Source organism: Triticum urartu, chromosome 5 (genome assembly GCF_003073215.2).
Source record: "Triticum urartu cultivar G1812 chromosome 5, Tu2.1, whole genome shotgun sequence".
In the NCBI taxonomy this organism is placed as follows: Eukaryota; Viridiplantae; Streptophyta; class Magnoliopsida; order Poales; family Poaceae; genus Triticum; species Triticum urartu.
The window spans coordinates 95,884,849-95,909,222 of NC_053026.1; positions in this window are offsets into that span (position 1 = coordinate 95,884,849).

The window sequence follows — 24,374 nt, forward strand, 5'->3', positions numbered from 1 at the left end:
AGCTCGCTTACGCCTTTTGACTAATGCAATCTACCCTCGCCTAGGTGGTGGACATGCATCAGTTCATTCGGTGTCAGATTGCCAGAGGTATACACTGTAGTACCGAGCATGCGGAGTACCATCATTGTTCGACTTCACGAAGAGGCGAAGAGCCAAGCGCAAGGTTTAGTAGTATGAGTACTACTACTACTAGAACCGCATGGTGGAGCGTCTGTACTCTTATTTTTTTTAATCTTTGATAAAGTACACATTTATTCCGGAGAAGGGCGGAAAACGGCAACCCAACATGTAATGATGATATCGATCAACCATGCTCAAATATATCTTGGCCTCCGTGCGAGCTCGTCTGAGTGTTCTCGCTCCGCGTCTCTCTCAAGGAACGGCAAGTTGGCCATTTTGCCGTCAATTGAGATTGGTTTGATCACACTCCGGTCCCACATGTCAGTGATATGCCAAGAGGAGGTGCGTTGACCGACTGGCCATACGCGTACTTGGTTTTGCACCTTCATACTACTCCTCCCTCCATCACAGTTTACAGGGCGCGCTTCATTATGATGCGTTTGCCTCAATGCATTTTCACCTCCAGAGAGACTTTAGACGCGTTTGGTTTAATGCTCAATTAATTCAAGCATGGTAACCGCAATCAAGTCCACAATTTTCTCTCGATGTACTACGGAGTGGAGTAAGTGCATGCATGTGTGTACCCGGGGTGGAAGCACTGCATGCATGTGTGTACGCATTATTTCCTCTAGTAATAGACGCTGTGCTATAACTACCAATGCTATTTTTCAGGCCGGTCGCTAGTCGCCTTGGTCCCAGAGATTTTTTCTTTTTCTGAACCGCGCTCTATAGACAGTGACGGATGGAGTAGTATCAGCGGATTCAAAGAAGAGCGTATTGATGGTTGCTTCTTCCGAGCAACTTACAGTGGGAAAGGTGGGGCTCAGGGGGTGTTTGGTTCAGGGACTTTTTAGTCCCAGATACTAGAAAAAGTCCCTAAAAAGTCCCTAGAAACCAAACAGGAGGGACTTTTTCTATAGAGACTAGAAAAAGACTCTACTGGATAGTCTTTTTTGATTAGTCCCTGGGACTAGAAAAGGTCCTAGGACTTCTGAACCAAACACCACCTTATTATTTGACTGCTCATTACTCACTATTAATGCGGCGCAACGACCGGGTTGTGTCTCCCATGCGGCTGTGCACTACCCCCTCGGTTCTTAAATATACTCCGGATTATTTTTCTTTCTAGAAATTTCAACTAGTGACTACTCAAATATTTGTCTTTTTAGAGATTCAAATGGCCTACTACATATGGATGTATATAGACATATTTTAGAGCGTAGATTCACTCATTTTTCTCCATATGTAGTCACTTGTTGAAATCTCTAGAAAGACAAATATTTAGGAATGGGGGGAGTACACATACGAAGCAAAATGAGTGAATCTACACTCTAAAATATGCCCATTTGAAATTTGTAAAAAGACAAATATTTAGGAACGAAGGAGTATAATTTTATGCATGGCACATGGACTCGGATGCCGAAGAGGCTTCTGGCAATGCTATCAAGCTTCCATCATTTGTTTACATAATTGACGTACTATACAAATAATTTTCCAGCGACATGAAATTGTACAATGGTATGAGCTTTCAGCTTTTGTTTCGTGTGTCTTGCCATCAATGCTCTTTCGGAAATAATAGAAAACTAACTTCCTTGCTAATGCATCTCAATTATTAGCAGATAGAGCTTATATTTACATCACAACTGAAGACAAAGTTGTGAGAAGGTGTTAAATTAAAATTGATCCATGCTTTCATTGGCAGCAACATCCCCCCAGCTCTCTCTAAATCAACAAGGCATGTTGGGAAAAAAGTAGTTGTCTGGAGCATGCAACATTCCGGTCATTTTGTGTAGTTCCACTAAAATCGAACTGAGCATCCCTGTTCTGAAGATATTATGTGTGATTACGATAATAGAGGACTGCTGATGAAACAATAACACACAAATAGAAGTCGATCACCTTTGAAGTCTCTCTTAAGACTAACTAGTTGGAGAAGATTAGGCTCGGAGTTGGATCAGCACGATAGAGTAAAACCAATCTCCCTTTGTGAAGTCACACTGAAATGTAGAGATGTTGCCCGTGTGACATTTTAGTACAACTGCACAAAACACTCTTAACAAAAAAGTGATTTGTGCAGTTCACCAAAAGGTCGCAATAGGAACGAGGTGAAATGGTTAGCCCTGTTTGCAAAAAAAGAGGTAGAAAGGAAAAAATTACTGGCCAATAACAGTTGATGACACATGCGACGACAAAAAAGAAGCATATTCCTTGTCCTAAGGGAAGATAACAACACGGTTGTGTTTGTCTAAAACGGTGTGAGGATGAGATTGCAATATGGAAAGTACGCCGGACGAGCTACGTTTTGGGAAAAGAACTATGGAAGATCCACATGCAGCGACGTGGGAAGACGGGCAGTGGAGCAAGGCCGGAGGGGATAGATGGAGGTCATCAGGATGTAACTAGGTGAGCGGCGGCAGGCGGAATCTGCCCATACTGCGGCAGCGAGCAGGTGGCATAGGCCCTACCGCGCCGGAGCTTGGTCAGAGAGAACGGCGTGTACCACAGATCGAGACGTGCTACGTCGGTGCCGGCGAACGGAGAAATGATGCACGTCCTACCTTTCCTCCGGCAGACAGGATGCAGCCGGATCAGTGACCAATAGTGAGAGAGAGAGGCCACCATAGCCTTGTTTGAGATACTCAGAAGAGAGACAAACCAGGCATGCAGGCTCCATTGTATATAGTGGAGCGGACTACCCTTTTCTCCATAAAAATCATTTTATATTCTATGTACGTGCCATTGAGCGATATAACTTTATTTAAAAGTAACGCGCCAACACATCAAGTCGAACTTTGTTTCGTGCACGCGTGGTACACGACCTCCATAGGTAAACAACCGCTACAGGCGTTCAAATTAGCACATGGGCTGCCATTTCGTACAGAAATGAGCTCCACCGTGTACCCGCGCGGGTGTGGCTGGGCACGAAGCGTGAGTACGTGCATGGTGCACCTATTCTCTTCTTGTATACGTACACCACCTACGTGGGGTTGTGTGAGAGAGATACAAACATAGAGAGATATAGTGTGTGGGTTCGTGAGAGTTTTTTTTGGGGGGGGTCAATCAAAAAATGTAACATATGCAATGTGTGTGAAATAGAGTCCTGGATATATCATATATATAGAGGGGGCGATCCACGAGAAGAGAGTGGAGGTATCATCGGCTTGAGGTGTCCATAGAATCAAAGAGAGGGATGATGTTTGTGTGTGTGCGCGCGCGATCGATAAAGAGTGCCATCGAATTTGTGTGTGCCCACGTCAAAGATATAGAGCGGATGGCCTACTAGAACATGAGAGGGGACAGGTGCAGTTTGTCTCTGTGGCATGGATACCTACCTACAACGCTCGACTATCGGTGTATGGTGGGGGGAGGCCTAATTAGCTATAGAGGTACAATGGCTGGTATATGTGTGGAGGAGGAGAGAGGCCTACCTCATGTATTAAGGGAGATCGATCTACCTCATGTATTAAGGGAGATCGATCGGCATCCAAGCATATGTGTAGGAGAGGAATAAGGTTGGGAGAGAGACAGAGCTAGAGTGTAGGAGGGGGTGGTAGTAGAGTTGCTTCTAACAAATGGTGGGATAGGCTTCCTAGACAACCAGAGGGCACGCCTGTAATATCAATAAGAGAGGGGATGGCTGCCTGTCTGTGCACGTGCGTGTGAGAGAAGGGTCAGGAGGCATGCACGAATGATGAGGGGGGATGATATGGCTGTGGTAAGCAGACGTAACTACATAGGAAGATCAATCGTCCTTTGTCAGAGAAAGGAGAGACATAACTTGTGAGGTACATCGATCGATGGGGGGTATAGTTAAAGTCGACCTAGGTATATTTTGGGGTATCGATCGGTATACATGCATGTGTGTGTTAGAAGCAAATGAGGCACGGGGTGAAGGATAGAGAGAGAGGGATGCATCTAGGAGGTGGTGCGAGAGTCATACTATATCAAGGCGGAAGGAGTGTGCAAGTACGAGATCGATGAAAAGAGTGGTGGGAGTGAGGCATGGACGGTGATAAGAGAAGAGGGGAAGCTTGTGTTTGTGCTAGGCACACCTGGCTAGAGAGGCATGACGATCGATGTGTGCCGTAAAGAAGGAGCTGGGCCTACACACACCGTGGGTGAACGACCTAAAGTGAAAATACGAATTTGCGTGATGGAGCTAGAGAATGCTGAGGGAGGGTGAGAGGGATGTGGGCGTGTGCATGCACGAGAGAAAGTTAGCGCTAGCTACAAAGATAAGAGGATTGTGTGGGTGTAAAAGACAAATAGAGATCATTCTTCATTATAAAAAGAGAATTCGAATATTTGAAGAATTTATCGTAGTGTTTTAAACCGACGCATGTGTGAATATATATAACGGTGATACACATGGTGTGGTTATGAACATGTTATACTACATATAATATATTTTATCTCTACTCTTATAAAAAACGGAGTTGTTGATGATGGTGTGCCTGCCATCCTACAATATAGGCCGTCCGATTTATATCTGACGGATAGGAAGGAAACTATGGCAATTTTGAAAAAAGATACCCACACTCCTCTCCGTATTTGCAAATTAGGCCTCCCCTTGATCATGTTGATGTTCTGTGGAACGCATGGTCACCTTGCTAGTACTACGTATAATATATAGAACATTGATGATAATTTGGGATAATGTGTGGCTTTTGCAGCTCAAGTCTAAATACTTATCATAATGTAGGGGGCGGGGCACTATACTATGTGTTATAAACACGGTGTATGTATGGAACATGGTTTAGATTATGAATATATAGTTAGTACATCAAATGTACTATTATTTGGAATCAACATCGAGTGTATTCAAAAAATAGAATTCGAGTTCATGTAGTACACATAGTTCATATCTATCTCTATAGTAACCATGTGGTGTGTTATTAAGGTAATACACAAATGATGGTTGAAGTTGGCAACAATCATGATTGTAGATTCTTATTGAAATAGAGAAACGAATTCAAATTCAGTTCGAATTACAGCGGTAGTATAGACATTTGGAATGCACTAAAATGTTGGTATGAGTAGGTTACATGCATCATACAGCAAGCGAAAAAATTTAATTGGACATAACATGGATTCATAATCCCTCCTCCTTCCATCAAAATAGGGCGTAATGCGTTTTTTAAGACCGCCTTTGACTATTGACAACATTAATAGTAGATGACATGCACAATGTGAAAATTATATCATTGAAAGAACCTTTCATAGACAAATTTAATGGTGTGCTTTGTGTAAGTTGCATGTCATATATTATTGCTCTAATATTTGGTCAAAGTTAGCATCGAAAAACGCATTAGGCCCTATATACATGGAAGGAGGGAGTAGCTTTGAATAGCATTTTTATAGTAAAATGGGGCAAGACTCTCTCTTTGTGTGGTGTGAATAGTTTTATTTTTTTCGTTTTCTTTTTGGTTGAGGGAAGTGCGAATTGATTTGGTACGTACAAGTACAATATTACACGTTAGGCTTGTCCCTAAAATTCAACCTGCGCCTTGTTATATCCCAAAAATTTAGATATCATGCTCCCAAAACTTGCGCCTTCACAACCCGCGCCTTGCTATCCAGAAATTACAACGCGCGCGAAAACTGCCTCCAGCTGCCAAATCCCGACACGCGAAATCCCCCTTCTAACCCTGAGCCGAAAGGACCGCTAGTTCAAATCAGTGGGGGTACTTTTGTAACACACCCTACATTTGGGACAAGCGCGTCCCTAAGTCATGTTTCACACCCTCCCATCGCCTCCTTTTTGCCTTTCAAAATCCCAGGCCGCCATAGCCTCTCCGCTCCAGTCGTGAAACCCCGCCCTCCTCCGTCCGCCACCTCATCACTGCCCAGCTGGAGCCTCTTCCCCGACGACGTCGTCCACCGCAATGGCTCGACGTCCCTCGTCCACCTCCCTGGATGAGGATCCGTCGTCCATCTCATCGTCCCGTGGGTTCAACCGCCCCATCCTCCACCTCCAAGGAGCTGCTCCAACGATGGCCTCGTCTATCGCGGCTACTCCATCCCCACAGCGCCACCTGAACCTGCTCCACCGGAATCGCAGCATCCTCACCAACTCCTCGGACGAAGCCGAGGCCTACTCAGCGCCACCAAAGAGGTTGTACACTCATCGCATGGCACCTTCTCCTTAACTCGACCTCCTGGCACCGATGGTGCTCCATCCGGCACCCCCATGGAGCGGCTATATTGAAGCTGGCACCGCGGGCGACATCTCCACGGCGGCTCTCCCCCAGTGCGAGGCCCCTTCGGCGGCGGTGTCCATACCAGCCCAATCTGCTGCTGCTGCTCTGGCTCTTGCTCGATCGCTCGCTCGCCCAGCTGCTGCTACTCCGGCTCTCGCTCACTGGCTGGCGCTGCTGCTGCTCCCCCCTCGCTCGTGTTGCTGCTCTGCTCCGATTTAGCTACAGTTCAGTCGACTAAAACGACTTTTGGGTCAGTCGATTTTCAGGGGGTGGGGGCCTCGCCAGAGTTACAGAAAAACCACCCACAGCGGGGACGGGGGCTCATCGGAGAGGTACCCTGCTATCTATCTTAGGGTTCGGGGGGGGGGGGGGGTGCCTAGAGGGCTGGCCGGGGCGGCGGCGGACCGGCGGTGGGGAGTTGTTTCGGGGCGGCGAGGCGGCGCTGGGGCTGGCGGTTCGGCCGGTGGTGGCTGGCGGCTCAGGGGGGTGCAGGTCGAAGATGAACTGTAGGCCCTCCCTAAACTACATGTCAAGTGCCTCTCTGCTACCATTGTGTTCAGTTTCGACAGTAACATTCAGATTCCACAGTAAATTTCAGTTTCGATAGTTAAGTTCAGAGTCAACAGTTTTTACCTCATCTGTTGTAGCCAGGTGGTTTTTTGTGATGTAAATTTTACATATATTTTACATCATCTATTAGAGATGCTACTAGAATCTCACTTGAGATTGATGATGTCTGTCTTGTGCTGTTTCAGCCTTGACGCCCGGTTCACCTCTTGGACTCCAAGTCAGGTCCAAATTAATGTTCAAACTTGAGTTCTAAATTAGTTGTGGGGCACATATCGAAGAAGCAATGAATAGTATCTCTGTCTAATGTCTGGTTCACCTAGGGTATGCCTATGTTGTTCATCTTGGGAAGGAAACAAATAGTAAAGCAATCATCATCTGTCTTTTTATTAAATTAAAGCAACCATCAGCCTGCTATCATTATTTCTGGATCCATCCACTGGTTGTTACCATCACTCTAAATTTCTGCATGCTCTCCTTACATAATCTCACCATATTTTTTTGTATGCATGTCAGATATTGTACACAGTCATGCTGAACATGTAGAGAAAAAGAGAAGAGTTTTGCACGGCAATACAATGTCATGCAGACATCGCTCCATGGTGGGTTCAATGGAAAACCCTCCCCACCCCTCTCCAGATTGTAATCCAGATGAAGATATCTATTCTGAGGCGGATTCAGACGCCGCTGACCACTCCTATTTACCCCCAAGGTGTCTGCTCTACCTTGGCATGATGATGTTAGTCATATCATGCATATGTTGCCTTGCAGTACCTACTTTGACATCATATATGTCATCTGCTTAGTTTAGACATGTTCTGTAATGCCACCTGTTTAGTTTCTATATCATATATGGGAATTATGCAGTCTCATGTCTTTTAGCCAGCCATAATATATCTGAAGTGTGCAATGCCATCATGTTTAACCAGGCATCATATATTTGAATGATATCTTGCCCATCCTTTTCTTCATTACATTTCCATTTGTCAACAATGTTTGTACATTAAACTACTCTTCCTGTGAATCAGCCATTTGGGTGGGAGATTGAAAAATCTGGAGTGAAATCAAGGCCTTCAGAGCAAACAGTGCTACCTGCTGAAGTAGATCGCTTGTTGGGTCCCGATAGCTCCTCAGAGATGGATTCAGAGAAAGATGAACGGTCATATTCCCCCACCGAGGTGTATGCTCTAACTTGGCACGGTTATACTGCTCGTATCATGCATATGGTGTCTTGCATTGCATAGTTTAGACATCATATACACAATATTCAACACCGTGTTCTTAGTTCAGACATCATATTGAATGCCCTGTGTTTAGCATATAAATCACATATGTGAATTAAATGATGCGATCCTGATTACTTAGATAATGTGTAGGTGAATTATGTCATGCGATCCTGTTTAGTTATTCATCATATCTTTGAATTATGTTATGCTATGCTATCCAGTTTAGATAGACATCATATATATGAAATTATGTTATGCTATCCATTTTAGTTAAACAATATACTCCCTCCATTCGGAATTACTTGTCTCGGATATGGATGTATCTAGAACTAAAATACATCTAGATACATCCATTTCTGCGACAAGTAATTCTGAACGGAGGGAGTACATGTCAACTATTTCATGCCCTCTTTTTTCCACACTATCTATTGCATCTGTCTCTCATACAATGTCTGTACATTCAACTATGTTTCCTCTTTATCATCCATTTGAATTGGAGCGGGTGATGCCAGTATCTAGCGGACTAAAAACACGATCTTCAAATAAAACAGTGCTACCTCTTGGTGGAGATAGAACCCCGGTTGTACATGCACGAGAACCAGCCCTACCACACATAACCCAAACTCTCGCAGATTGTACCCCTACTATGATGGACAGAGAACCAGCTTCACCCAATCTAACCCCAACCCCAGCAGATAGTAACACAGATCTTGTTGACACAGCACCATCTCCACCATAGAGCTCCCAAACAAGAGCACTTAGTAAGGCAGCTCCAGTGCCCAAAGGGCCAGTACTACCACGACGAACCCCAACTCCACCAGTTAGTACGCATATTCCTGTGGAGGAAGCACAACCAGCTAGTCATAGTTTAGCATCTATCCCATTTGATTTGTTAAATCGTATGTGCGCATCTTCCCATCTTGGAAATATTATACTGAAGATGAAGGAAAATGCCAATTACAGGTGTTTGTCCAGGAGTTATGTGTAAGTAATGTTATTCATGGCAATTACTTTGCTTTGTCCCATACATCCTACCTCCATGATGGTTATAATACAACAAATTTTCCCATCGTTCTCTATAGAGAAGGACCGATTTGGAAACTCAAGATGAGGTAACATGTGCTAATACCTCTGCTATCTTCAAGAATGCTTGGTGGCAGTATCAGAATTACCTAAAGAAAACGTATTTCACCGGCAAAGAAACTCATAAAATTCCCTTATGTTCTCCTGAGACACATCTACTGGACGATGACCGGGAACGCCTTGTTCTGTACTGGTCCCGAACCAAGAATGTGGTAAGGTCTATGAGCTCATTTTCTATTTTTAAGTACTATATTCTTGCGTCTTACTGTACTTTGTTCATGTAGAACAAGTTCCTAAACCTGAAGAACAACTATTCTAATTTAAGATTCCATTGCTATCATAGTTCAAAAAAGCGCTAGGTGTTAATTGTGCGTTTTGCCACCGCCTTGCGCTTTACTGACCAAAGCGCATGCTTATGCGCAGTTATGCACAAATTAAGCATAGTTATGCGCAATGCGTTTTGCCAACGCCTAGAGCCTAGGCACGCTTAAGCGCTCGCTTAGGCTTGCCTTTTTTTAACTATGATTGCTATTGTGCATACTGCTTTGCTCTTGTATCACTGTATTTACTCATACAAACTTATTTTTAAATGGAAGGATCCAATCGAAACTCCAATGGCACAACAGGTATGTCCATGTGTGTTTCTTTAATAGGTTTGCTCTTATCAATAGCTCTGTTGTTATCAATTTCAATTGTGTATACAGTTGACTTCTCATATCATGCACATTCCTAGCATCACAACAGAGCCAATAGTGTTGTTGCACATGTAGACCCGTGGTACCCATCTCAAATCTTGTTGTGCCGTGTAGTTTCCCATGCTTTGTATTCTTCCACTGCTGCTTTGCCTTGAACTGATATGATTTGAACCATGTCTCTATTTTGATTTGGGAAGACAATGCAGTGACCATAGGACATCGATATATGTTTGTTTGATGCTTTTATTATGTACTAGTACTTGGCAATACAAGACTTGGTACTTTAATCCTGTCCACCTTACTAATAAACTGGTTCACCGAAATGAGTTTCATATACTAGTACATGCTAAACCTGTTATGTGTCTGCTTGTTTCTTCTTTTACAATGCTGACAGAATATTGGGGAAGAGTGCCTTATTAAGCAATGGTAAAGGAAGTAATGCAGATAAGGTTCAGGATAGTGACACATCCTTGTTGGTCTCCAACAAAGCTGATAAAACAGCTAAGGAAGACTATCTCGAAGACAGTGAGACAACCCCAAAGTCCTGTCTTGGTTTAGTGTTCGAGTTACTGGCCAATACCGCTTGGACAAGCTATTCAAACTCACTGTCTGAATCAGTTCGGTTTCTAGAGTCTCAAATACAAGCTGAAAGACATCGATCGGCTGTGCTGTGACAAGAAGTGGAAGGACTGCGGAAGTCCCTGGAGCATTCAGATGCATACTTTCTGGTGCAACAGCAAGCGTTGGAGGATTTTAGCGCCAAACAGGACAAAGCTAATAAGCTTGCTAAGTTTATTGCCAACATGGTGGATACCCAGGATAACGTTTCTTGAGCTCTTCTGAAGTTGTTTTAGTTATGCTCTTGTTTCATTGTCGCGTTTATTTGCACTGGTGGCCAATTTTGACGGCCAGTGTATGTAATATGCTGCTTTAGTCCCTATATTTGCACTGGTGGCGAACTTTGATGCCCAGTGGATGTAATATGTGTAATAGCGGTAATAGGCTAGCGTTAATTGCTTGCTTATTTATTTCCTTATTGTCTTGTTTGGTTGTTTGCTTGTAGTCACTGCAGTTCTTTTTCTGTGTTTTTCTAGTGGCCACAATAACCTATTTTTGGAAAGTAGGCCAAAATAATCATGGCAACACACAGACTGTTGTAACCATGGGCCTCCTGCAGGCCGTATGATCCATGCGCCTTCTACGGGCCGTACGATCCATGGGCCTTCTATACGAGCCGTAGGATCCATGGGGCTTCTACGGGCCGTACGATCCATGGGCCTTCTACGGGCCGTACGATCCATGGGCCTTCTACGGGGCGTTTCATCATTTCACCAATCATGGGCCGTATTATTCATGGACCATAATGGGCCGTTAATAGGTCATATTTGATAACTCTATAAAAACATCCCAACGGGTTTTTTTACATGAAAATGGCCCAACGTATTAACGGGCCACAAATGGGCCGACTGTAAACACGGGCTGAATTTGGCCCACAAGCAGAAAATGACAATAACGGGCTGTAAGTAACCGAATGCTGGAAATGAGCCCAAGAATAAATGGGCCCTGAGAAGGCTGAAATATAACCTAGGCTAGAAACGGCCCAATGGAATAATGGGCCCTTAATGGGTATGAAGTGATACACTGTTCATTACGGGCCAGTTTCACCATGGGCCGTTAATGGGCCAAGAGTTACAAAGGGCCTCATATGGGCCGAAAGACGTCATGGGCCATACATGAGCCGCAAGTTAAAATGGGCTGGAATCATATTGGACGGCCCAGATGACGGTACTGGGTCTAATTCAGAGAGGTTGTAACGGGCCCTGGGTTAGTGGGCTGTAAATGGGCTATACGAGAACAGACCGTTAAGAGGCTTCCCGTGGGCTGGCTTGCCACCTTTTGACCAAGTCAAACGGGCTGGTCTTTTCACAGGAATGGGCATCTCTTGGGATGTGCCACATGTCGACATATCATAGGCGCCTTGGGTCCAATGAGTGGATGGCATCTGTCCCAATGGTGAGCCGACACATGTTTCCTCCAGCCATTGATGATTTTACACATGGAAAATCCCCATTGGTCGGGGCTGTTAATGGGTTATCGGATCCAAAACCGAACCCGATAGCTTAACGGCGTTCCGTTACGGTGGATGCCACATGTCGGTCACCCTTGACGAAAGCACTTCTGTGACGCATGATTTATCGTCATGGAAGTGGACACTTCCATGATGATAATTTTGGTAATGTCATGGAACACTTCTACGACAGCACATGTATGACTATCTTGATTCCGTCATAAAATCGTCATGGATGTACATCCATAAAAAAACGTGACCTATTGTGACAAACACATATCATCACGGAAGTGTATTTTTTTGTAGAGACTCATGAGTACGAAAAATCTATTGCGCAAGTCCCATAGTAACAATGAGAAACCGAAGAAAGGTATCGGTGGGGGTACTATTTTCTTCGAAGATGCTTCTTACACTTCGTCAGTAATGTAGCATAAGTTCCCTGAGCGTGCTTTGTCTGTTACTGCCTAATGGCCTGATTGCCTGGTTATCGGAAACACCGTCAATATTCTCAACAGGTGGAGCGCATAACACTTTTCGGCCCTTGACCGAAGAGGGAGAAGCCAACAGTCGGTTAAGACGCGTTTAAAGTTTGGGTGAACACACATATGATATAAGTACTTTGGTACATACAATCATTATACATATTTTTTACCCAAGTCGCTTGGGGGCTCTTAAATTAGTATGAGCCGTTTTATAATAGATGTTTTCTTCTTAGTCGCTACGTAGTCTTTTTCTACCACTCCTTTATCGACTCAGGTGTATGATCAATAGCCGGGTAGCTTGGTTTCTCTCTAAAGCCGCTCGTGTTTAGTTCGCTAAACTGGCCTGAGAAACACTCCGCCTTCGGGATAGGGAGGTTGAAGACAAAGGCTGACCCCACTTGAAGTCTAGAGATCAGATGTGTCATGTCAAAGCACGATAGAAGTACAATTTGTAGACCAATTTCATATTGGCACCAAAACAGCTTGATTCAATCTAGATGTAAAGTTTTTTACGCATGTTTGTTGGCCTTTTTTGAGCTGATAACATCTTTCACCTATTTTTTAGGAAGCGGGACATTCTCTTGGTTGAGGTGTTCGGCGTGAAACTCTTTTCTAAAACTACAGTTCGACATCTTTCCTGCTGAACTCCACCTTGGTATTGTCAAAACATACATGACAGTTGACCTTGTTCCCGAGGAGGTACGATCCTAGGGTCGGCTATTTTGCCCAACCTAATTTTCAGGGGCTACTGCACTGACAATCCAATGCAGAAAATTTAAAGTGCAATATAGTTTTCGGGGAGATTATGATCATCAGGTTGGTTGGCCGCACCCAACCTGAGTCTCGAGGACTTTTCACACCGCTTTTTGTGTCCCGAAGTATTCTGCCGAGCTAGGAGTTGATCCTCGGGCCGATTTTGCGAATCAACCTGAGTCTCAGGGGCTACTGGGATTAGCGGTCTTATGTCATCTTTTAGGTGCATCTCGGGTTTTAGACCCATACGCACCTTGAGGGCTACTAGCTATATATCCCGACAGAGAATAAATGGCACCAATCGAAAATATTGAGAAAAAATCGGCCCGTAGTCGGGATGGTGCACCACCTTTATGTAGTCTGGCATAAAGCTCGGGCGCCAGAGCATTTCTGGCATTAAGATCGGCTAAACTCCTTTGACTTTTTTGAGCCAAGGTGATCTATGACACCTCGGATATAGCCCGGCGTTGGAGCTCGGATACTCTCCGGTGTTGGAGCTCGGATATAGTCCGGCGTTGGAGCTCGGATATAGTCCGGAGTTGGTGCTTGGCTACAAAGGATACCTCGAATGCAGTCCAGCATTGAGAGCCTGAACCTGGGTAAAATCATGTGTCCATGTTCCATCGCTCCAAGACGCCTAGCTGAGGACCCCTGCTACGAGATACGTCGGATATAGAACCGACAGTTGCAGAAAACCTTGTCGATACTGACCATTGTCGGGTTTTGGCGCTCGTTTGTCCATCTGTACTTCCTGTTCTTGCACTTTATCTCGCGTAGCCCTGCCCTGTCAATTGCTACTCTAAACCTGTCCATGATTTGTCTGTTGAGGTTTAGGTTGTTTTTGTCTCTCGCCTCGTAAATTGTGTTGAAATCACCGTTGATGATCCATGGTTCAGCCATTGGAGGGGCTACTTTGGTTAGCTCAGACAGGAAATCTTCCCGCCTTGCATCGTCTATGGGTCCATAGACCATGGTGAGCCAAAACGATGAGGAGCGGTCGCCAGAGGAGAGGACTACTTTTGCCGTGATGGAGTACGCGCATATGGCATGCGTGCGGATGTCCAGAGCATTGGCATCCCAGAGGATGGCGATGCCCCTACTGGTGCCAATGGCGGGGAGGACGACGCAGCCTTGCAGCCGGCTACCACCTAACTCGCGAACAATGGCCAGGGACCAGTTTTCTATTTTCGTCTCCTGTAAGCAGAGGACGGATATGCGGTAGCTATTGGCGATCTCACAGATAGTAGCCCGCTTTGCTGGCGAGTTCATGCCGCGTCGTTCTAGTTCATCATGACTAGGCTAGGTGTGCTACTCATATGGCCACCGATGTTTTTCCGACAAGCATGAAATTCCACTAAGAAGACGAGCTAAGAAGTACAAACCTTGCTACCATGGGCACGGCAGAACCCTCCCATACGCCCCAAGATGTTCTGCCGCCGATCAATGCCACTATGCCTATTACAGTTGACATTGATAAAACCTAACTCTAGATGGCTTAAGGTCGGCTGCCATCAGAGACTAAAACAATGGAGAACTAACATGATCCACTAAACTGCGGCCTCCTCGCCACCCTCAGGTCCGGCCATCCCGCTCGCCATGCGGAGTGCGTCTGGGTCGAGACGTGTGAGCTTCGCGGTGATGGTGATGTCCTTGTCAGTGAGGGGCTCGTCGAAATGTCAGATGAGCGCCTCGGCAACCTTGGCCGTCACATTCTCCTTTGGCCCCAGTAGGCCGAGCTTCTTGATAAGTAGGAGGGTAGCGCATTGCGCGACCGGCACAGTGGTGCGGGCTGCGGTCTGCCTCGCGCTCTGGCACGTGGGAGTTGGGGACGCTCTGGCCTTGAGCGGCGCAGAGCTCCGGCGCGTGGGGGGGGGGGTTGCCAATGACGGGGGGCGGCATGTCCTGGAAGAGGCCGCTAGGGCCTCCAATCTGCATCTGTCGCACCATCTGCGTGATCGGCCCCAGCCGCATTGTCGTGGTCGCCAAGGGCACAAGGGCGTGGCAGGCGAGGACGAGGTCCGGCTGCGTGCAGGAAGGGTTGGGCTCAACACCGGTCGCGGGAGGGGGAGGGCGGCATCGCCGGCTTGGACGCCGACGTACTGGAAGCTCAAGGGCGCGGCCAGCACATCGGCGATGGTGGCGTCAATGTCGTGTTGTATGCGGTCCGCAGGTGGGGGCGGGGGCAGGGCCTTGTCAACCTGGTCGAAAAACTCGGCGAAGTCGTCCGTGTCTCCCCGAGCAGCGGCGGCAGGCAGCGCCGGCAGGGCCGCCTGAGGAGTTGCGGGATGCTGCCGCAGCGGCAGCGGCGGGGTTGCCCGAAAAGCGTTGTCGGAGGAGCCGCTGCGCCGCCTGCTCACCGGGGTGCGGCTGTGCTGCCTCGAAGCGCTCCCCTTATCCTTGCCCTTATGCGCCATGGCGCCGAACCCACTGTGCCTCAGCAGGGCGTCCCTCCAGGTGCGGCGTCCATCCTTTCTGCCATCGCGGCCATCGTTGTCTCATCATGCCCCCTGCTGCAGCCCCCCATAGCCGGAGGGGGCCACAACCGCAGGGTGGCGCCGGTCCTAGCCCTACCTGTCCTCGACATTCATCGTCCAGGACCCAGGCCAGACCGCAGGCACGGCCCTTCCCTCGTCGGAGTCCAATGACGGAAGGCCACTCTGCGCCGAATGGGAGGAGCAAGGGTACGGCAGAGACTAGTCTTCAAGTCTGTCAATGTGGATCAGCATGCCATGGTGCTTGACCCGCAGCGGTGGTGCCACCTCCTTGCACGGCGGCGAGTATCCGAGCATGGCCTCGACGCGGCCTGTGCCACGGGGCGCCCTCCATAGCATGTGCATGGTAGGGATGTGGGCAACGTCCCAGACCCTGACCCAGCACGCGAACGTCTTCATGTGGTCGCGCTCGTGCGTGCAGCTGTCCAGCCTGTCGACGATGCAGCACTTGTTGAGCACCTTCTCCGACCCCTACAGTGACCAGAGCTGCAACAGCATCTTCTCGATGACGACCCGGCTATGCAGCATGAAGTCTTGGAAGAGGACGTGGTCTTCCTCATGCCACGGCTTGATGGCGAAGGGGATGATGTCGACGGTGAGCATGTCGAGCTGCACCGGGTTGTCCGGTGCGACGGGAGATCGAAGTGCACCAGGAAATCCTCTGGGTCGTGGCAGGACACACGCAGCAGGTGGGGCGGGGTGTGGAGCTGCGCGTCGATGGCGCGGCCCGCCGACATCGGGCTGGCGGCGTGCTGCTTTGCCGTGGCGGCGCAGCAGGGTGGTCTGGTGCTCCATGGTAGGCGACTCGATGATGATGTTGTGGCTGGAGCGTGGTCGGCACGATGGGTCAACATGGTGCGTGGGCGGCATGGCGGGGGGGGAAGGGAAGCACAGCCGCTCCCGGACAGGGCCTCTCCCGACTGCTGGCCCAAGCCTCTCCTTGGCCAAGCCGCCGCCGCGGATGTTCTTGGGATTCTTGGGGCACTCTCTCGCGAAGTGGCCGGGGAGCTTGCACTCGATGCAGTGGAGCGGGTCTTTGCAGTCTACTCGGCGATGGCGAGGGCTGAGGCATCGGAGTCAGAGGCCTTTGAAGTGGCTTAAGAAGGCCCTCCGACTGGCCTCAACATTGAAGGCGACGTGCCGGCTGTGTCGTAGCGGCGCGCGGTGCCTGCCTCGAACCGGAGGGGATATGCTGGCGTGCCTGGCTTTGCGGGATCGGACCTTAGTCCATCCATCCCTGTCGCCCGAAGAGGAAACCTGCGCCCGTGGTGATGGCATAACAACTATGGATTTAAGGCAGGGGTTACCAAATAGAGGAGGCGCTGCAAGATCTAGCATGTCGAGGGCCATTGCGGAGCTGGAGCACTCCCCCCCAGAGCAGGATGCATGGCGAGGAAGCTGGGAAGTCCATTGACGGGGGCGGTGGGGGAGGATCAATGCTCAAGGCCTCCAAAGAACTGGTGGATCTGGCCGTGAGCGGCACCGATGCGGGCCGTCCCCATCCCTCGCTATCCCCCGAGCACGAGCGTCCACCGTGCGAACGCCCCATGGGGGCTTTGTGGTGGCCGCCGCTGCTGGAGTGGCGTGCGGCGTGGGGAGGGAGCGCGGTAGAGAGCTTAGCTCAGCTCCACAGTGCACAAAGGTGGCCCGACCAGCTTTTTTGTGGTAGCTCAGCTCCACGAGTCTGAAATTAGGAGAGGAATCTAGGAAGGCAATCCATGGCTTATATTGCTCAATATAAATTGTGGAAATGATATGATACAGTAGGCATTGTGTGAGAATAATTATGAATCTTGTCTTTGACAGTACCAAACATGAAATGATTTTCTCTTTATCATACTAACCTATCTCACAAAGTTCCGTTAAGTTTTGTGTGATTGAAGTTTTCAAGTTTTGGGTGAGATGTCGACATGAGGAGAATAAAGAGTGACAAGACCATAAGCTCGGGGATTCCCAAGGCACCCCAAGGTAATATTCAAGGAAGATCTAAGCAACTTATCTTGGGGATGCCCCGGAAGGCACCCCCTCTTTCGTCTTCAACATTATCGGTAACCTCACTTGGAGCTATCCCTTCATTCGTCACATGATATGAGTTTTACTTGGAGCGTCATTTTATTTTGCTAGGATTTGCTTGATGTTATTTAGAATAATGTTTTGCATCTTTTATTTCAATAGAAGAGGCAATGGTAGCCTTTTCCATGCTTATTTTGCAAGTATACACGTTGCTGTTTGAAAACAGAAAGTTCACCGTTGTTGCAAAAATTCCCTAGAAAAGTCAGAATGTGATAAAATGTTGAAACTTTTTGGAAAATGACCTCTGATAAATTTTCTATAGTGTGGAAAATTTTCATAACTTTTTAGTTAGGTAAGTATTGATACTCTTGCATTCTTTACAGACTGTACTGTTTTGGCAGATTGTTGTTATGTTTGCATTGTTTGCATATGTTTGCTTGTTTAATGATTCTATTTGAGGATAGAGTATTAAATATGCAGAGGCATTTAGTGTGCAATGTTGAATATACTTTTAGTGATTTGCTACAGTAGAGAATGATAAGGTTTTTGCATTGGTTTATACTAAGTTATCTCACGAGTCCTTGTTGAGTTTTGTGTGGATGAAGCTTTTGAGATTTAGGAAAACCGTGATATGAGAAGAATTAAGGAGACACAAAAGCTCAAGCTTGAGGATGCCCAAGGCACCCCAAGATAAAATTTCAAGAAGTCTCAAGCATCTAAGCTTGGGGATGCCCCAGTAGGCATCACACCTTTCTTCTTCAACAATTATCGGTTAGTATCGGTTGAGCCTAAGTTTTTTTTTTTGCTTCTTCACATGATGTGTGCTATTCTTAGAATTTCATTTTGTTTCTGCTTGATATTTTAATAAAATACTTAGATCTTGAAGTTTTTAAATAAAATACAGTCCTCAAATAGTTACGAGGGAGGCTAGGTAAGCGGCATTCACATCCCATCAACGAAGCTCTTTTCTATGCATTTACTCTTGTGCTTCACTTATATCCTATGAGTAAACTGTTGAATAAATCGAATGTCGTGAAGTTGAAATCATATCATGCCTATAGTGGTAGCTTCACATTGGGTTTAGAAAGTGAAATATTTTGAGGCTTGACAATCACAATATTGGTCATACAAGCAATTCATGAGTGATTACTAGAAGGAAGAGAACTTTCACATGCAAATACACTATCATGGAAATCTTTTGTGACTGTGAGCCCCCATCAAAATATTATATGCCAAAATTGTTGACGTTGGACAAGGAAGACAACGTAATGGTTTATGTTTGTTCATATTCACATAGAAGTTATATTGTCATAGATCCTTCAACATGTGGTGCTTGCCCCCCATCCTTGCTGGCCGCAAAGTCCGCACCAAGTAGAGATACTACTTGTGCATCCAAAAACCCTTAAACCCAAATCTTATCTTCAAGAGTCCACCATGTCTACCTAAGGATTGAGAAAGATCCTTCAAGTAAGTTGTCATCGATGCAATAAGGCAATAAAAATTGCTTCTAAAAGTGTGAGATCATTTAGTGTAAGAGAAAATTGAGCATTGTACGAACTTGTGATGGTGAAGAATAAAAGCGACAGACAGCATAATAAAGATTGCCATCACAAGGGGCAATACAACGTGATGTTCTTTTGCACTAACGGGTTGAGCATACAAATAAATAAGTGCATGGCAACATCTGCTTCCCTTTGCGAAGGGCCTATCTTTTACTTTTATGTATTTACTTTCATGCAAGAGTCAAAGTTTTTCTCTCTATTCCTTTTTAGTTTTCTCTTTTCGCAAGGATCATGTGGTGAGGAAATAACTAGGCACATATATCTAGTTGGATATGGGTAGCATGAGTTATTATTGTTGACATCACCCTTGGGATGAATACATTTGGAGGAAAAATTATAAGCCCCTATATTTCTATGTGTTCGGTTAAAACGTTTTGCTCATGTGTATGCGGTGAGTGTTAGCAATCATAGAAGACTATATGATGGTTGAGTATGTGCAGCTCTTACTTAAACTATGTTGAATAAGTTGAATTGCAATTGCTTGGTGACTAAGAACATAGGTTGTTGAGCTTCAAGATAATTCATCGTTTGAACCTTAACATGTGAATTGGTTTCTACTTTAACAAGAGAAGTTTTATAAGAAAGAGTTGTTGTTATGATGCTAGGAAAAGTGATTGAAATTATCATTGATCAAACTTATGCGCTTTGCTAGCATTCACACTTCATAAATTATTTCTTTTATCATTTACCTACTCGAGGACGAGTAGGAATTAAGATTGGGGACGTTGATACGTCTCCAACATATCTATAATTTATGAAGTATTCATGCCGTTATATTATCATTCTTGGATGTTTTGCAATCATTTTATAGCAACTTTGTATCATTTTGGGGGACTAACCTATTGACCCAGTGCCCAGTGCCAGTTGCTGTTTTTTGCTTGTTTTTATATCGCATGAAATCAATATAAAACAGAGTCCAAACACCGCAAAACTTTTTGTAGATTTTTTATGGACCAGAAGACCACCAATGGGCCAGAGCAGCACCTAGGGGGTTCCCCAAGAGGGGCACAACCCACCAGGGCGCGCCTGGGGGCCTAGGCACGCCTAGGTGGGTTGTGCCCATGTCGGTGGCCTCCCACACCCCCTCTTCTCCCTATAAATTCTCAAATATTCCAAAAACCCTTGGGATTAACCTAGATCAGAAGTTCCGCCGCCGCAAGGCTCTGTAGCCACCGAAAACCAATCTAGACCCCGTTCCGGCACCCTGCCAGATGGGGGAAACATCTCTGGTGGCCATCTTCATCATTCCTGCAGCCACCACGATGAGGAGGGACTAGTCCACCCTCGGGGCTGAGGATTTGTACCAGTAGCTATGTGTTTAATCTCTCACTCTTGTGTTCTTGAGATGTCACGATCTTGATGTATCACAGGCTTTGTTAATATAGTTGGATCATATGGTGTTTTTCCTTCTCTATCTTGTTGTGATGAATTGAGTTTTTGCCTTTGAGATTTCGTTGTTATCGGATTGAATACTTTTATGGATTTGAGAACACTTGATATATGTATTGCAATTGAATGCTCGTGGTGACAATGGGGTATCCTATTGATTCACTTGATATATGTTTTGGCACTCAACTCGTGGATTACCGAGGTGACATTGGGGTAATCTATGCATAGGGGTTGATGCACGTTCTTGTCTTTGTTTCTCCAGTAGAAATCTTGGAGCACTCTTTGAAGTTCTTTGTATTGGATTGAATATTATGAATCTGAATTTGCTTTGGTGTTATTTTAGTACGAACTCTTGGTTACATCGATCGTAAAGAATAGTTTCGTGTTATTTTAGTACGAACTCTAGGATAGATTGATCGGAAAGAATATCTTTGAGGTGGCTTTGTACCCTACAAACAATTCCGTCTTATGTTCTCCGCTAGATAGGAACTTTGGAGTGATTCTTCGTTGCACGTTGAGGGATGGTTATATGATCCAATTATATTAGCACTGTTGAGAGATTGCACTACCGAAAATACGGACCCTAGGCCTCATTTTCGAGCATTGCAATACAGTTTTTGTGCCTGTTTATTATTTGCTACCTTGCTGTTTTTATTTATTCAGATTATAAGAGTATATTTCTACCATCCATATTACACTTTTATCACCATCTCTTCGCTGAACTAGTGCGCCTATACAAATTGACATTGTATTGGGTGTGTTGGGGACATGAGAGATTTCTTGTATTTGATTGCAGGGTTGTTTGAGAGAGACCATTTTCATCCTACGCCTCCCACAGATTGATAAACCTTAGGTCATCCACTTGAGGGAAAATTGCCACTGTCCTACAAAACTCTGCGCTTGGAGGCCAACACGTGTCTACAAGAATAAAGTTGCATGGTAAACATCACTTGTCTACAAGCCATATGTTCATCGCAACATTTCTTCCGAAGTCCATGCTGCTACTCCTACATCTGCCCCGAACATTCCTCGCTCTACGGATTCTGATTCGTCAAGCAGTTTCAATTCTGATTCTGAGGACACTCTGGATGAGTAGTGCCTTGTATGTTTACTCTTTACCCTTTTTACACATGTTGAAAAAAGGGGGGATAAGTACATCGTGATCGATGAATTGGGTATTTGTAGGGTGCTTTTCATTAGCCATTTGCTTTTCGCAGTCGAACATTTGGTTTTCCCTTGAACAATTAGCTTGATAAACTTATCGTACCGCCTGTGGTGTTGAAGTACTCGGCCGTCATGTAATGTTAATAATAACCCCCCCTGCAATATTATTTGCTTCCAACTATCTCTTTGCAGGTGCTATCAAAAGCTACCTCCCTTGCATTGATTTCCCTTGATTATTATCTATCGTGCGGGGAAAGTAATAGTTCCACAAGAAGGACAGGAAATCATTGAGTGATGCTACAAAAAGGGAAAACTACATTGAGTGATAATATCTGTCATGGCTGGGTATGCTATAACTATTATCTTTCATTATCTAACCTTCCAGGAAAGGGAAGTCAACCTCAGCCTAAAATTTCTTGAGATTTGGAAGTTATCTATATGACTGACAAAGTGTTTTTCCTCGCATATATTATTTGTATTATCTTTGTCGTAGGAAAACCACATCTGATGCTTATCCACTCTGAGCAATATATTCTTATTTATCTTTCTCTATTCTTTCTTGACTATCTAACTTGCAGGAAATTACATCTCTTGTGGATTACAGTCATAAAACCTTGATGCCATATCCTTCGTCACAAATCATTTCAATGTACTCACTATATCTATCTAATCCACTTCAAGATTGTGTGACAGGAATTATCTCAGACACTGTCAAGTGCATTGAAAGAATCGTTGAATAAGATCATAGGTCAATGTCACTCATACGAAGATTTACCTCGCTACCTACCGGTTTATTCTATGCTCTGATGCATACCTTCACGGGGAGCCTGTTTTATCTTCGTAATTATCTCTTGTCTTTTACTATCATTCGCATTACATTCCATTGATTATCTATCCTTTGATGTGATCTATTTTGTCAACAATCATCCAAAAAGGGAGAGATTGTTGGTGCAATATCAGACTGCCTATGTTTTGGAGATTTTTGACAGAAACGGGTATGGATTGATTTGTTTGCTAGTGCATACAGAGAAAAATATTCCATACAGAACCGAAGAGAATGTTGCCTCCAATACCAAGTTCGAGGAACTTCACCGAAGTATATCTGCGGTACAGAGAAGAATGAGCTACATTTGTTGAAGACATGTATGCGAGAATATTGATGTGAAGGAATTAACCCCTCGAATGTTTACTGCTGAAGCGAAGCATTTGGTTCGGTATCACCGTCCATAGAAATTGACTGCAGTGAATGCTCGAAGACAAATTGAAGACGTAGTATTGTTTTCATCTTTGTTCTTTGGTTCATTTGACTCATAGGACCTCCGTACTATTAAGAGGACTATAGGTTCTCGAAGCTTAGATACACTGTGATGCTTATCACAAAACCTATGAAAGATGCGGGAGAAATCTCTTTATGCCCCGAGTGCTTTCCTGGCAGCAGTAGATGTTGTTCTTCCTGCTGGAGGAGATATCTTTCGGAGCAAGGAGTTAGCATTACTTGCTCTGCAAGTAATGTTACTATTGTGCTCAAATTTCCGACTATTGGACTCGTGTCGTTCAGTAATTGGCTGCTCCTCGTGTACAATTTGGTCATTTCCCATCAGGGAAGGCTGCGGCTATAAATAGCCACCCCGCTCCAACATTGTCGGTTCGTTGCTTCGCTTGAGATTTCTGAGAAGATTGATTTGAGAAACCCTTCTCTGAGTGATTTGAGTTTAAGATCCACCGAGAGAAAAAACAAGAGCTCAAACTTAGACAGTGGTTTAGCATCATGGTAGTTCTGAGTTATGGTTCTTGTACCTATTACTCTTGAGAGCTGCACATTCTCTAGACGGATAGGTTTCCGCTCGAGTGTTGAAGAGTTGTTGTCTTCACCGAGATAGATCTTCAACAACCAAGAGTGATTGTGGTTCACGAAGGTCGACCGAAGGTTTGGAGATCATCGACAAGGATCTACCACGAGTGAAATCAACTAGATTTTGATCAACTTTGAGTTGAAGGAGAATGGGGTGAAGAGAGTTTATCATCTGTGTTAAGTCATAGCCCATCCAACCAGACGTAGCCTTTTGGCAGAAGGGTGAACTGGTCTACCAAATCTGATTGTCACCATTAAGCACCACTGGTTCATTCTAATTTACTACAATTCCTTCAGCAGTTTACATTCATGCTCCGTGTCCATAGTTTACCTGATCATTATTGTCGGAGTAATGGGCCACGAGTAGGCTAACCCGAGGCCCAGAACCTTTCAAGACATCGGGGCAAACTGCGCCCTCAAGATGCCAAGGTGAAGAGCCGTCTTCTGGGGGCCGGCTGGAGGAACAGCCGGCTGCCCGTATACGGCCGAGTCCTAGAGGCAAGGCCAAGAGGAGCCGACTCCTACTCGGCGGCTTCTAGAGAAGTCGGCCCTGAGGAGTCGGCCCACGACACCAGCGAAGCCCGTGCCCTCATCAAGGGGGATGGGACAGGGAATGGCAATAGTGTAGCCCATCCCCTCCCCCTTTCCAGGGGCTGGCGTGGTCATAGTGCGCCCTACGACGGAGATCTCCGCCCGGCGCAGCACTGT